Raw genomic sequence first — 15,172 nt, 5'->3', positions numbered from 1 at the left:
CGAAAGGGGAGAAATGGTCTTCCCCAGGGAAGAGCCTTTCTCCTCCAATAGTTTATTTAATACCAAGTGGTCAGTCCTGAAATCTCTCTCTCTCTCTCTCTCTCTCTCTCTCTCTCTCTCTCTCTCTCTCTCTCTCTCTCTCTCTCTCTCTCTCCCTCTCCCTCTCCCTCTCCCTCTCCCTCTCTCTCTCCCTCTCTCAGAACAATTAAGGAAAAAAGAAGAGGCCAAGGTGGTGAGCACATGGGAAGAGTTGTAGGAAGGGAAAATAATATAATTTTTAATTTCAAAAGATTAGACAAACCATATAATGAAAAGTATATGTATAATTTACCACTTTGTGTTAGGTTGATTACAAAAGGGAAGGGAAGCTGGTGAAATCAATCTTAGTGCTGTTTGTTTGACTCGACACACCACAGCATTGCTAACTCTATGTAATCAATGATAAAATTTGAGATGTTTCACTTATTTTGATTCTGTTTTATGAATATTGTGTGTTCTCTATACTTACAACTCCTATCAGGTTTGACTCACCATACTTTGAATGCTCAAGAGTCACAAGTGAGAAAAGGTTCCCATACGGGAGAGTGTATACTGAAACTTTTGAAAATGACGCACCAACTATTCCCTTCTTTGGTGCCTCAAATGACTGTTCATTTACTGTCTCTGTTCTCTTACTGTTTGTCTGGTCCTATTCAATTAAGGTCTCGGTACCTTAGGTTTTGAGCTTGTGTTTCTTTCTGGTTGGAATATAACTCATCTACTATAGCAGATTATAAGTGCTTCAATTTTTCAGACGGTGAGTTCCAGAAAGCAGAGGCTAAGAATAACTACTCTCCTTCAAGGAAGCCACCTACAGGGAACAAGCAATGAGAGGTAAAGGAGGAACAGGGAAGAAAAGAAAAGCAAACCCATTAAGGAAAGTCTCTGCTCAAGATGACTGATAGCTTAGTTTTGTTATGTGGCTCTTGGAAAAGTGAACTGTTTTCAGAGCAGTTCCTCAGTGGAGGAAAAAGGAAGTTTGTCATCAGTACCTCCTTTTTAATTGGTTAGAGGTTCATCTCCCTGTTTTAGATATTTCACATCCAATATGGTCACTGAGGGGGAAGCTAGGAAGGCCATATAGTGTTGGAGGGGAGCTGAGCAAGATGCTAGGCAGAGAATGGCAGCCAGAGGTTACAGCTGCATGGGAAATATTTAGTCTGCTAAGATCTGGTGGACTTCAGAGCACCTGGAGCGAGAGATGAGTGAGGATGAGAGCATCTGAAACAGAATGAGAGGCCTGACATGCTGGGTGACTTTTGTGTATCTCTCAGTGGTAACTGTGACTTTCTCCATGAATCTGTCATGGATCCTAAAGCAGAATCAGAACCTTCCAGTGTGTGCTTTTGCACTTTCCTACACCGTCCTGGAATAAAATATGCTACCTCTTGCCCTAACTTGCTGTAGGGGTTTGTCTCCCACATTAAATTGTGAACTCTGTGCGGGCAGATTCATGATTGCTTTTCCCCACCAGGCCCCCACCTCTGCCTTCCAAACCTCTGCCTCATGTAACATAGGGGCCCCATAAATGCTTACGCCACTAATGGATGAAAATTGGAGTTAGCGAAACAAAATCTTGTATTTTTTTCTGAGCAAGTTTCTGTAGCAGAGGTACTTTCAGAACATAAACTGATTACGAAAGGTTAGCTTGCCTTATTAAGCTTTTCACAGGCTGCCAGGCTGAAACCTGGAATAATGACATGGGGTGGAATGCACTTTCTGACCAATGAGGCCCATTGTTCTCTTAGGTTCATTTGTCTGCAAATTAGATTTGTCAGGTTAGAAGTTCAAATAAAGCCCTCCCTCTTCCCTCCCATTGCTCTTTGATACATTCTAATGAGAGCCATAGCTCCTGAGTCATTGCTTCAGCACTCACATCTAATATGAAAAGAAATTGAAAGCTAAAAGGGAACCTCGGGGCTCAAGAACAGCAGGTCTGCCAGGCAAGACACCGATCCCTTTTCTAAGATGCACTATCCAATGAGAAAATGTTCTGACTGCTGCATGCTTCCGGGTGAGGAAAGCAGTGTAAAGGAGATGTCATAAAGGTAGGCAGTGTCCCTTTTTATTCCGAACTCTTTCTGTGCCATCTTTAGTCAACTTATGTCATAGAGAAGTGACACTGTCTGCTAATTGTATTCCCACCCAGGGACCTCACTGTTGAGCGATGTCCTTGATGCAGCTCAAACATTCTAGCTAATTCCAATCCCATTAAATATTCACCATCTTTCTCAGAACTAAGCTAATGGAAGAAACACAACATAGCTCCCTTATCAAGGATTCATTCAAACAGATTTTTTTTTACAACAGAGAAACAACTGGAAACTGAGTATATAACATCAAGACCCCCAAAATGGGTATAGAAATGATTCGAACCTAAAGTTACATGGAGTGACTCATATTATCCTGGAGAGGACCGATGTATGAAGAAGCCATTTGTTTAAATTTATGTCCTTAGTTTGCTCAGTAGGGTATTGAAATGTAGTTTTATATTAGGGATTTTAAAGAATAGATCAAAACAATAAAATTCATTTTTAAACCAAAAATAATAAAAGTGAAGGGATTACTGGATGAGTACATTTCATGTTGTTATAACAAAATATTTGAGGTTGGATACTTTATAAGTAGAGTTCATTTGACTCATAAGTCTGGTGGCAATGAAGTTTAAACAGCATGATACTGGTATCCTAGGGAGAGTCTCTCTGGCTGTGTCATAGCATAGCTGAGAAATAGAAATGGTCATGTGTAGAAGAGAGTCAATATGTAGAATGACCTTGCCTTATAACAATTTGTTCTCCTTTGAGAACTAATACACTTCTGTGAGTTTACCATCTTAGGCTGTAAATTTAACTGTGTAGTGGTTATAGTGGTGGGTTTATTGTAAGGATATAGGCACACAGTGACTATTTTTTAATTTTAATATTTCACATATATAAATTCCGCCTACTGACCCCTCTCACTTCCCACCTCTCCACCACACCTATCCATCTTCCTCTTCCTCACAAATTTCCCTCCTTGATATCACGTCTTTTTGTTTTGTTCTATGGCCTACCAAGTTTCACCAGGGGCATTTATTTGATCGTGGGCTTATAGCAATCTCTTGGAGCCTGGTAGACTCAGCAGGAGGGACACAACTAAAGACAGCAATCCCCACCCTTCACTGCTCCCAGATTCTATTAATAGTTAATAAAATCTGACTGATTGCTGGCAGCGTTGGTCTTGTTTGAGCCCAGGGCAGCAATGATTATAGCAATGGTATAATGACTTTTTTGTTTTTAATTCCATTTAACACATGGTTGTTGCTAGGTAATGAAGTTTAATGTTGATGATCGTCATCGGTGATTATTATTTCTTGGAGGAAGAGAGTAGCAAGCAATATATTCTGTCCTCTATGACCCCATGTACCACCTTTTATTATGTAGTTCTCTTTCCTTTGCTTTGAGCAAGTTGCAGGCACAGTGCTGTGTGCTCTATCTACCTGACTACTTGCTGTTCTTACATCATCCTTCTGAGGGGACTGGACACAGACTTCTTTGTGCTTGAGAGAACTGTGGCTCAGAGAGATGTGGAGACTCCCCAAGGTTACAGAATAAATTAATAGCAAAACCTAATTTTCCTGCTGAGAATTACTGCTATAAAACCCTCATACTTTCATTTTATTCATTTTTGTTTTAGATTTAGCTGTGGGTAAGAATCACATGGGGAACTTGTTTGAAGTGTGTAGTAGGTCTTTCTTTCTGGAGAGAGTCAAAGTATGAGCACTGCATATACTTTCAAAAAGTTTCTCTAGTAGTTTTTAAAATGGTCCCAGAAAACCATGCTACAATATGAGATACAGAAGAGCTGGGTTTAGTTGTTGGCTTGTTTGTTACATCAATTCACTAAACATATTAAGAATCTTCTAAGCAGTGGGCATATCTTTTTATATTTAAATGATCCTTTCTTGCTTTTGGGGGGATCTTTAATTTCTAATTGAAAGAAAAAATTATTTTAGGCCATTCAAATCCTGTCAGGATCTGGAATACTACTACTACTACTACTACTACTACTAATACTAATAATCCATTGCAGCATTCAGTTTACATGGCTTTTTATACTGTATCTTGAAGATTGTTTTTAAGATGAATACAGCTAAAAGCAGTGTTGAACTCCACCTTATGAATAGGGTACTGATGACTTCTGTCCATTTTCTCCTAAACTAGAATAATTTTTGCATTCTGAATCAGATGAATCAACAACACCAACAAGGTCTGGCTCAGAGAACGGTGTTTTGTAGCCCTGGATTTCCCTTCTTGTGTTGTCTCAATCGGTGAACTTCCCTTTTCTTGTGTTACAGCTGCCCGTGTGCGGCTATAACATCCTGGAGTTAATGTAATGAATTTTCAGCTCCATTTTTGACTCTTTCTTCCCCCAGGTATTTCTATCAGGAGCGATGATTGTGCAATTCTGTGTTGTCAAGAGCTCCACCAAATGTCCACATGTACAGCCCTTTCCTCCTCCTGTCCCCAACTTTGAGTCAAGTGTTGCATTCCATAGTCTCTCTCTCTATATATATATCTCCTGTGCACTCCTGTTATAAGATAACATGATAGGCCACGCCCTCCCAAGGCCCCATGCCTTCTTCCTGTTCTCTGGGTTCTGTAGAACACTCTGTCCTGAGGTGGGGGTCTAAAAGCCCAACAGGTATGGCATCTGTCACTGAAGTAAAGTCCGACATTTTTGAGAAGCGTGTTTTTCCAATTGCAAGAAAATATAAATGGTGCTAAATAGATTTAAAACAACTTATTATTTCAGAAAACTTGGTGTTTATTCCAAGAGGGGCACTATATTGTCCTAAATTTGACTTTATATTTCCTTATCCAGAGAGCTGTCATTAAGATTCATTGGTCTCGCCGGGCGGTGGTGGCGCACGCCTTTAATCCCAGCACTCGGGAGGCAGAGCCAGGCGGATCTCTGTGAGTTCGAGGCCAGCCTGGGCTACCAAGTGAGTTCCAGGAAAGGCGCAAAGCTACACTGAGAAACCCTGTCTCAAAAAACAAAAAACAAAAACAAAAAACAAAAAAAAAAAAAAAAAAAAAAAGATTCATTGGTCTCTGAACCAATTTATACATTTATTTGCCTTGCATTTCCCCACTGTATCTTCTTCTAGAATGGCCTGCATACCAAAGACATGCACAAATTTTATTGGCCCACTGAGTTACCCTTTAGAGTGTGACAGAGGTTGACAGATGTTTTGCCAGCCATCTAGGGATTGCATACCACTGGTAGAAATTATTAACTTGCAGGAATCAATAGCTGGAGTGTGCCATGGGCACTTACTTCAAGTACAGGTTTTATAGAAAGGGATTTCATGACTTGACTTCACATGGAGGAACAATTTGCTTTTCATTACTTTGTTTTATAAACGTGAGCTTTATAGGTTTTATTGCCATTTTTTATTACTCCAATACACAATTTATGTGCTACTAACTGAAAATTAGCTACATACCTGGTCACTTGGTGCTCCCAATGCACAACAAATTTGAGATAAACTGGCATGGTCTTTTGATTTCTATAAATTTTTTAGTTTAAAAAATGAGAATAATATTGAAAAAATAAAGGTAGATAAATGCTCTGTCATTTTCTTAAGGGATAAGAAGATTTCTATACACTATACACCAGGAAAATTAGTGACTGTGGATTGTATTTTTAGTTGATGAGTAAAGAAATGGTTTGTGAGCAGCTAGTAACAGAAGCAGTAATTACAAGAGGCTGGTGCCTGCTAACTAAGAGAAAACATAATTAGAGCAACCTAATTTCTTTTTCCTGATGGGATTGCTATCTCAGTAAGTTAGAAGGATGCCCAAAGTAGTGTGTTTGGGAAACCAGGCAATGACCATGTTTTCCAAGACATGTTGGATTAAGATGGATGCTTAAATTATTGTTAATTATATTGATGAATAATTTAATGATGATAATCAGAGATTATAGTTATTGTTTGTGTGTAAGTGTGGGTTTTATATGCATGTGGTATGTGTGCACATGTGTGTGTTTGTTTACATGCAGAGGTCTAAGATCAGCTTTAGGTTTCTTTACTCTCTCCTTTTATTTTTTGAGACAGGGTTTCTCACTGGACTTGAAACTTACTGTTTGGCTAGGCTCCCTTGCCAACAAACTCAGAGATCTGTCCGTCTTCACTGCCTCCTATAGCTGAAGTTACAGGCATATGCCACCATGCCCTAATTTTTAAGGGGTTTTGGGAACTTGAACTCAGATCCCCCTATTTTATTTGTGTGGCAGGCACTTGACCAATTGAGCTACCACTTCCCCACCTCTCAAAGATTGTTAATTACTATATCTGCATCATCAGGAAGTTTCCACAAAGATGTATCTTAGCACTCAGTCCTTGACTTCAGTGTGTGTGTGTGTGTGTGTGTGTGTGTGTGTGTGTGTGTGTGTGAGAGAGAGAGAGAGAGAGAGAGAGAGAGAGAGAGAGAGAGAGAGAGAGAGAGAGAGAGTGTTGAAGTAACATGGTGTTGGAAGCTGTAGTGATTAAGATGACTATCCGGGCTCAATTTTTGCTCTGATCATGTCACTAGTACATGAGCAAGTTACAGGAGCTCTTTCCTCAGTTTCCTCATATTTAAAATGACTATCTTAACAGTATCTACCTAATGGAGTTAATGCAGTTAATAAAACAAATCATATAAAGAAGCTGGCAATGCACTCATTACAATAAATGTTTTAAACTATCAGCTACTATGTTGTAGATGTAGAATTTGAATCACCAAACGTACAATAAATTAAAAGAAATAGATATTACAGGATTGTCCTGCTAGCCCCCATTGCCAGTACCTGTGGTTTTCTAAAGACAGGAAAATATCTGATAAAGTAAATATTGAAGCCCTAACACACACACACACACACACACACACACACACACACACACACACACACACACACACACACACAAGAGATATGTGAGCTTTTACATCAGGAGTTTTAGTTACCAAAAGTTTAAGATGAGTTTGTATGTGAAGCAGTCATCAACACAAGTGAAGATAATCCTAGGCTAAGTCAACAAAAGCATGCTTTTAACCAAGGAATGGAACTCTAAAGCTCTACCAGTTCCACCACTTATGCGTGTTTTCTTTTACACTGGTTCTCACAGTTTAAGTACCAGTGATAAGTTAGAGTGGGGTCAAAGAACTGTGGCAAAAATTGCAAAACAACACAAAAGCATACCACAAGGGAAACATTTGAGTTTGTCTGATGCTTAACTTGGAGACAAACAAGAAGAAACAAATTAATTTGAGGAATTAAACTGACTTTTAAAAAATTTTGTTGTTACTAAGTGAATGCTGCTGTTCTCATAAATTAGTGCCTAGCTCAATCGTCATTAGAAAGGTTTCCTCCAGCAGCTGACAGGAGCATATGCAGAGACCCACAATCAAACATTAGGCTGTGCTCAGGGACCCGCTAGAGAGGGTTCTTGACCAGATGACTTCCCATCCCTCCTCCTTTTCTGCAATTACATTTTATTGACTCTTCATAGTAGAGGTTCAAGGTGAGGCAGTCCATCTTAAGTTAAGAAAAATATGATGAATTTTGTGGAGGTAATGAGGTTTTTTTTTTTTTTTACAACGTTCAAGTTTAGACTGAATGGCTATTTTAATACTAAAACAAGAGATCCAAGGTTAAGTTGGGTTGGTACATCAAATTACCTGTTACTCACAACATGATCATTTCATTCAAAATATGACTGATCAAGTATCTTTTATTGTCTAGTTTAATACCTAGACATTCTTCTACCTTATTTGGAGGATGGATTGAAGGTATTGAACAATAGAATTCATACTTTAATCTAAATATAATTTTAGATGGACATTACCTGGGGCAGTTTGTTTAATAAATTCATATTTTTCCCAATTTAAAAAGTACATATATTTAGTCTGTTGGTTATTAAAAGAGCAAGACTATTCTTTAATGAGTGTGACCCCAGATTTTAAGCTCTTAGTGTGAATTTTGCAAATCTTTCTTACATTTTTTTTACCCACCAAGAAGTCTAATAACCATTGTGTTAATGGTATAATACTTTATATTAATTCAACACATTAACATATATATATATATATATATATATATATATATATATATATATTCACATGTATTATATTATCTAGAAGTTCTCCCAGATGGCCACTTAGGTAGATAATGGAACAGATTCTGTGAGGTTAATGATTGTCTGAAGTTTCATAGCTAGCAAGGGACAGAGGAAGACCAAAGTGCGTTTCACCCTATCTTAAATTCCTTTTCTTTCTTTGGATTAATGGTTTTAGATGTCAGCAATTTTATCAGTGAGAAGCTACTTTTCCCTTTGGTTGGAGAAAATTGCATTCTCTTTTTGCAGTCTTTTAGCCTTATTGTGAAGTGTATTTCTTGAACAATGCCAGCTTTGAAATGTCATTTACTTCAGATCCTGAAATTATAACCTATTAGAAGCAATGTGATGATGTCTGCCCGTACAGTGGATGCCACTGCTTGGGCTCTGAGGTGTGAGCTGAGTTTACCCAGGTTGGTTACAGATGGAGGCTGGCCAGTCAGGTGTAGGATTCAGCTCTGTAAGGGTAAAGTTTTGATAGTCTGTATCTAAAGACATTTCAGAAAGGCTCAGGATGGTTAGCTTCACATGTTACTGATGAGCATGGGCACTGAAAGGAAGTGCTGAGTATGGAACACTAGATGATAGCTAGGAAGTCTAAGTCATAGAGACAGTAATTCAGAAGTAGATTCTATGTCAGGGACATTGTTAGTGGGAGTGAAACAACACAATTAGGATAGGAATCCATGCTTTCCGGGGGATTGTTTTCAATGTATATGAATTTTCTAAGTTGCTTGGCCTATCAGAAAGTGATGTTCTTATCATAGGTGAGTTTGAGACTCTCTAAACCAGATACTAACTCTTGGGCTGACTTTTTGGGCATTGCTTCCACATAGAGATGTAACGTTTGTTTTATACTACTGGTAAAATTGTACGTAATTTTTTTTGAAGAAAGAAATTGGAGAAGATATCATAAGATGGAAAGATCTCCCATGCTCATGGATCACTAGGATTAACATAGTAAAAATGGCCATCTTACCAAAAGCAATCTACAGATTCAATGCAATACCCATCAAAATTCCAACACAATTCTTAACCGACCTTGAAAGAACAATACTCAACTTCATATGGAGAAACAAGAAACCCAGGGTAACTAAAACAATCCTGTACAATAAAAAAACTGCCAGAGGTATCACCATCCCTAATCTCAAGCTCTACTACAGAGCTATAGTAATAAATACAGCATGGTATTGGCACAAAAACAGACAGGTGGGTCAATGGAATCAAGTCAAAGATTCAGACATAAATCAGTACCTATGGGCACTTGATTTTTTTTTTCAAGACAGGGTTTCTCTGTGTAGCTTTGTGCCTTTCCTGGAACTCACTTCGTAGCCCTGGCTGGCCTCGAACTCACAGAGATCCACCTGCCTCTGCCTCCCGACTGCTGGGATTAAAGGCGTGCACCCGGCTTAAGGCACTTGATTTTTGACAAAGAAGCCAAAAGTATACAATGGAGAAAAGAAAGCATCTTCAACAAATCGTGCTGGCATAACTGGATGTCAGCCTTTAGAAGAATGCAAAAAGATTCATATCTATTGCCCCGCACAAAACTTAAGTCCAAGTGAATCAAAGACCTCAACATAAATCCAGTGACACTGAAATGATAAAAGAGAAAGTAGGAAATAGCCTTGAATGCATTGGCACAGGAGACAACTTCCTGAATATAACACCAGTAGCACAGATACTGAGATTTGCCATTAATAAATGAGACTTCATGAAACTGAAAAGCTTCTGTGAGTCAAAGGACACTGTCAATAGGACAAAACAGCAGCCTACAGAATGGGAAAAAGATCTCCACCAACTCCACAACTGACAGAGGGCTGATCTCCAAAATATATAAAGAACTCAAGAAACTAGATATCAAAAAACCAAATAATCTAATTAAAAAAATGAGGTACAGACCTAAACGGAGAATTCTCAACAGAAAAATCTCAAACGGCAGAGAAACACTTGAATATCCTTAGCCATCAGGGAAATGCAAATAAAAACGACTCTGAGCTTCCATCTTATACCTGTCAGAATGGCTAAGATGAAAAACAAAATTGACAGCTAATGCTGGAGAGGATGTGGATCAAGGGGAACACCCCTCCACTGCTGGTGGGACTGCAAACTTGTACAGTCACTTTGGAAATCAATATGGTGGTTTCTCAGAAAATTGGGAACCAATCCACCTCAAGACCCAGCTTTACCACTCTTGAGCCTATACTAAAAGAATGCTCAATCATATCACAAGGACATTTCTTCATAGCAACTTTATTTATAATAGCCAGAACCTGGAAACAACCTAAATGCCCCTCAATCCAATAATGAAAAAAGAAAATGCAGTACATTTATACAATGAAGTATTAAAAACAATAACTTCAGGGAATTTTAAGGCAAATGGATGGAACTAGAAAAAAAAAATCATCCTCAGTGAGATAACCCAGACCCAGAAAGACAAACATCATATGAACTCACTCATAAGTGAATATTAACTATAAAGTAAAGTATAAACGTGCCACAATCCACAGATACAGAGAGGCTAGGTAATCAGTATGGCTCAAGGGGGGACACGTGGATCTCCCTAGGAAAAGGAAATAGAAGAGATCTCCCAGGTGGATTGCAGGTGGGTGGGGACCGGAACTCTGAGACCAGGTTGGCGAGTGGGTGGAGGAGGAGAGTATTGAAATATGACTGAAAAGAGGAGGCTTTTTTGGGTCAGGTAGAAACCTGATGCAAGAGAAACTCCCATAAATCTGCAAGAATGACCCCAGCTAAGTCTCCTAGCAAAAGTGAATATGTGGCCTAAACTGGCCATCTCCTCTGATCAGATTGATGATTACCCCAATTGTCCTCAGACAACCTTTATTCAGTAACTGATGGAAACAGATGCAGAGCCACAGCTGAACATTAGGCTGAACTTGGGGAATCCTGCTGAAGAGAGGAAGGAAGAATTGTATAAGCCAGAGGGGTCAAGGACATCACAAGAAAACTCATAGAAGCAACTAAGGGGTCTCATAGGAACTCACAGAGTCAGAACCAACAACCAGGGAGCTTGCATGGGACTGACCTAAGCCCTCTACATATACGTGACAGTTGTGTATCTTGGTCTATTTGTGGGACATGTAAAACATGGGAGCAGGGTTTGTCTTTAATGCTTTGGCTGGCTCTTGGTAGTCTATTCCTCATACTGGATTGCCTTACCCAGCCTAAGTACAAGGGGAATGCTTAATCTTACTACAACTTGAAATGCCATGCTTTGTTGATACCCACGGGAGGCCTGGCCCTTTCTGAACAGAAACAGAGGTGGAGTAGGGAGTGGACTGGGGCAGTGTGGAGGGGAAGGTGGGGAATGAGAGGAGAGGAGGGAGGGGAAACTGTGGTACAGATGTAAGATAGATAGATAAATAAATAAATAAATAAATAAATAAATAAATAAATAAATGATAGGTAGATAATTGTACTTGATTAAACAGATTAATTCTCAAGCATAGCACTACTGGAATGGTCTTGGAAGCACAGCTAATTTATCCAATGATATCCATTTAAGAACAAAGATAATTTATTAAATCCATAAAAATGATTAATGTCAAGTCAAAAAGAATCAGTGAAAGTCAGTGAATTCTCAGAGGTCGCTAAAACCCAGACATTATTGGAAAGTGAATTTTAGCTTAAAAAAACACAGTGAGGCTAAGAAACATAAAGGCAAAAAAGGGTTCTGAGTGTATACAACTTGAAAGTCCACAATAAAACATCCATAGTTCAAATTAATAATCAAATCTAGTTCTCTTCATCAGTTCATTGGGTCCTATGCAATTAATTTTTATTTAGGTCACCTCTCTGCTTTCAGAAACTCATCAGCTTCTTGATTAAAGAATTCCTGGAAACTCTGGATGTCTCCTGGTATGATCTGAAAATTGTCCAAGTAGAGTCAGGCTGTAAGCTTGATAATGAAGTCAGTTATTTGAATGATAAGAATTGGCAGAAAATTTTCCATGAAGTCCCAAGAGTGCCCTTTTTCTTGAAGACACAAAAATCTATCTTGTAGCAAAACCTTTAGGCAAGTATGAGTGAAAATAGTACTTACCTATAGAAAAAAGGACAGAATGATGATGTTTAACTTATTATTATTTCAAATGATAACATAAAATGGTAAAATTCTCTGTTGGGTATAATGAATAATATGTCATATTACATGTTAGGTAGTGAAGAAATTAGTAAATATCAATGGCCTACTGACAATAAGTCTTTTGAAATATTTATGCCAGTGGAAGGTACTTATATGTACTTAACCTAGACTAAACTTCTTTTCTGATTTGATAGTTTTCATGATAGTTTTAATAACAAGTGAAGTTATGTAAGAAATGAGGACATACCAAATGTTTAATTATTTCTGCTTTTTGTAAGATGAAAGATCAAACATTCATGCTTCTCCAGGGGCCTCATAGAAAATCACAGAGGTTGTTTTAAGTAAAGGATAATTCTGGAATTTTTAATCCAAGTGGTTTTTTTTTTAATTCTAAAATTTAGATTTGATCCCTGGAAAGTTACATCAAAAATTATTTAAAGTTGCTTGTTTGATCAAGAGAGAATCATGAATGCCCAAGAGATGATAGTTACCTAATTAGCCAAAGCAACTTAAATTTTTTTTTTAAAAAAAGAAACCTGCAAGACTATGCAAAACCTTAATGAAACTTAGGCATGAAGAACTTTGAATTATTTTAAAGATAACAACAAGTTTATGACAAAGATAATAAACGCCCAAAAGATGCCCTGGGCTTACTGGGCAGGTTACAATGAAAATAGAAACCAGAAGGGCTACTACCCTTTGTTGAGAACTCTAACATCAATTTATCGGTTTTTTGTTTGCTTTGAGACAGGTTGTCATATAGACTTTGGACTAGCCTTAAACTCCTTCTGTAACTTAGGGTGATCTTGAACTTGCTAACTTCTGTTTCTCTGGTCCCCACTTTCCAATTTCTAAAGTGACACGATTACAGGTATGTGTTACCATGCCTACATCTCAATTTTTCATTTGAATAAAAAAACCAGATTATCCTGCTTGTGTATTAATGTTTGGTAAGAAATTTTCACACTATTCCTATGTCTTTTCATTTATTATATTTGAATAGTTTCATCAAGTATATATATGTGCGTGTGTGTGTGTGTGTGTGTGTGTGTGTGTGTGTGTATGTGTCAGAGAGAGAGAGAGAGAGAGAGAGAGAGAGAGAGAGAGAGAGAGAGAGAGAGAGAGAGAGAGAGAGAGAGAGAGAGAGGTAGTTGAGGCCAGAGATGCCAGAGTTTGATGTTGGACCTTTTCCAATTACTCTCCTCTGTAGGTTTTCAGACAAGATCACACACCGAATTTGAAGATTACTGATTTGGCTTGTGTAGCAAACACTTAATAATCGAGCCATTTCAGAAATCCCCCACTTTTCAAAGTTTAGCAATGTTTTAATGTTTCCTTTTATATAGAGGTCCTATAAATCAAGGCAAAGATGTTTTGAAGTATTTGCAATTCTCTGGTTCCCTTTATGTCTGTTCTTCACTATGGTCTTTCATGTTCTGCAGCTAAGTGTGCCACTAGCCTCTTTGGAAAGCCGTAGTACACACATACACATGCCTATCTGCAGTGTGACTTGCCCCTGTTGTTGTCTTAATTAGCTCTGTTAAAGATAAACTACCACAAATGCTCCTAACTTAGATTTTAGAGAAAAAGCTGTAGGATGGACAGAGACCATGCTTAGTAGATAGTATCATAACCAAGCATTTTAGCAAACCTCATGAACACACATGGCTTAATTTTCTGTAGCCCGATGTCGGCTTTTGATATCTCCTTAAACTGCTAAAATATGAGTATGTTCATTAGTGAGACTCAGTCAACACCAAGAGATGAATAAAAAAGAAAATGCAATATTTATGCAATGGGGTTTTATTTGGTTACAAGGAAGAAGAGGGAAATTGTTTCATTTTCAGGAAAATAAATAGAACTAGAGACCACCATGTTAAGTGAAATAAATCAGTCCCATCAAGGCATGTATCACTGGCTTTCTCACAGGTGGAGGGAAGCTCAATGAGGAAAAAGGATGTGAAACTAAAACCAGGGGTCACTTGAGACATGAGAAAGGCAGAGGAAAAGGGAGAAGAGGAGAAATGAAAAAGGAATAGAAGGAGTCAATATGATCAAAGTATATTTTATGCCTGCATGTCATCATGAAATTAACACATATTAATAAACCGAGGAAAAGAAGGAACAAGGGACTCTGAATATAATTTATAAATCCTCCCCAAAAGTGAACTTCTCTCATTTATGAATGGCTAGCCAGAGACATACAATTTCTGGTTTATAATGCCGTTTACAGCCCCAAAGTTTGTCTGTTCCTATCTCTGAACTGTTCTTGTCAGTGGGTATAAAATGTTTTCTTAGTTGATTTAAACTCAAAAGTAGACTGATGGGTTAACAATAGCAACACAAAAAGGCTCAACAGACATCCTTACTGTCAGTCACACAAAGGTCCCAGTTTCTTGTCAAGTGTTGATGGAGGTCATCAACAAAGAGAAGAGAAAGAAACCGTGGCAGCAATGCCCAGGGCCTGCATGGGTGTAAGCCAGATGGGGTCCTGGTGCTGAGAAGAGGAAGTAGAGATGACCTCCTGTCCCCAGCTATCTCCAATCTCTGAGGGGTCTGGAGAGAAAGCTCAGTGCTTCAGAGCCTATTCTGCTACTGCATGGGACCCGATTTTAGTTTTCAACTCCCAAGTCAGACTGCTTGCAACTACCTGTAAGTCTAGCTCCAGAGGATTGGATTCTCTGTTCTAGCTTCTGTCAGCTCTCAGCTTACACACACACACACACACACACACACACACACACACACACACACACACACACACACACTTAAAAAGCAAAAGAATCTGCTCAAGAAAGAAGCCCCATCTTTTTGTAGTGCAAGTCAATGAAGCACATAGTGTCTCTGTGCAGGACAAAGAAAACAAGGAGGCAACACGTTAGGGA

The sequence above is a fragment of the Peromyscus maniculatus genome, chromosome 14 (genome assembly GCF_049852395.1).
Source record: "Peromyscus maniculatus bairdii isolate BWxNUB_F1_BW_parent chromosome 14, HU_Pman_BW_mat_3.1, whole genome shotgun sequence".
Classification (NCBI taxonomy): Eukaryota; Metazoa; Chordata; class Mammalia; order Rodentia; family Cricetidae; genus Peromyscus; species Peromyscus maniculatus.
The sequence above is the reverse complement of the archived record's forward strand: the minus strand, read 5'-3'. Positions refer to the sequence as shown.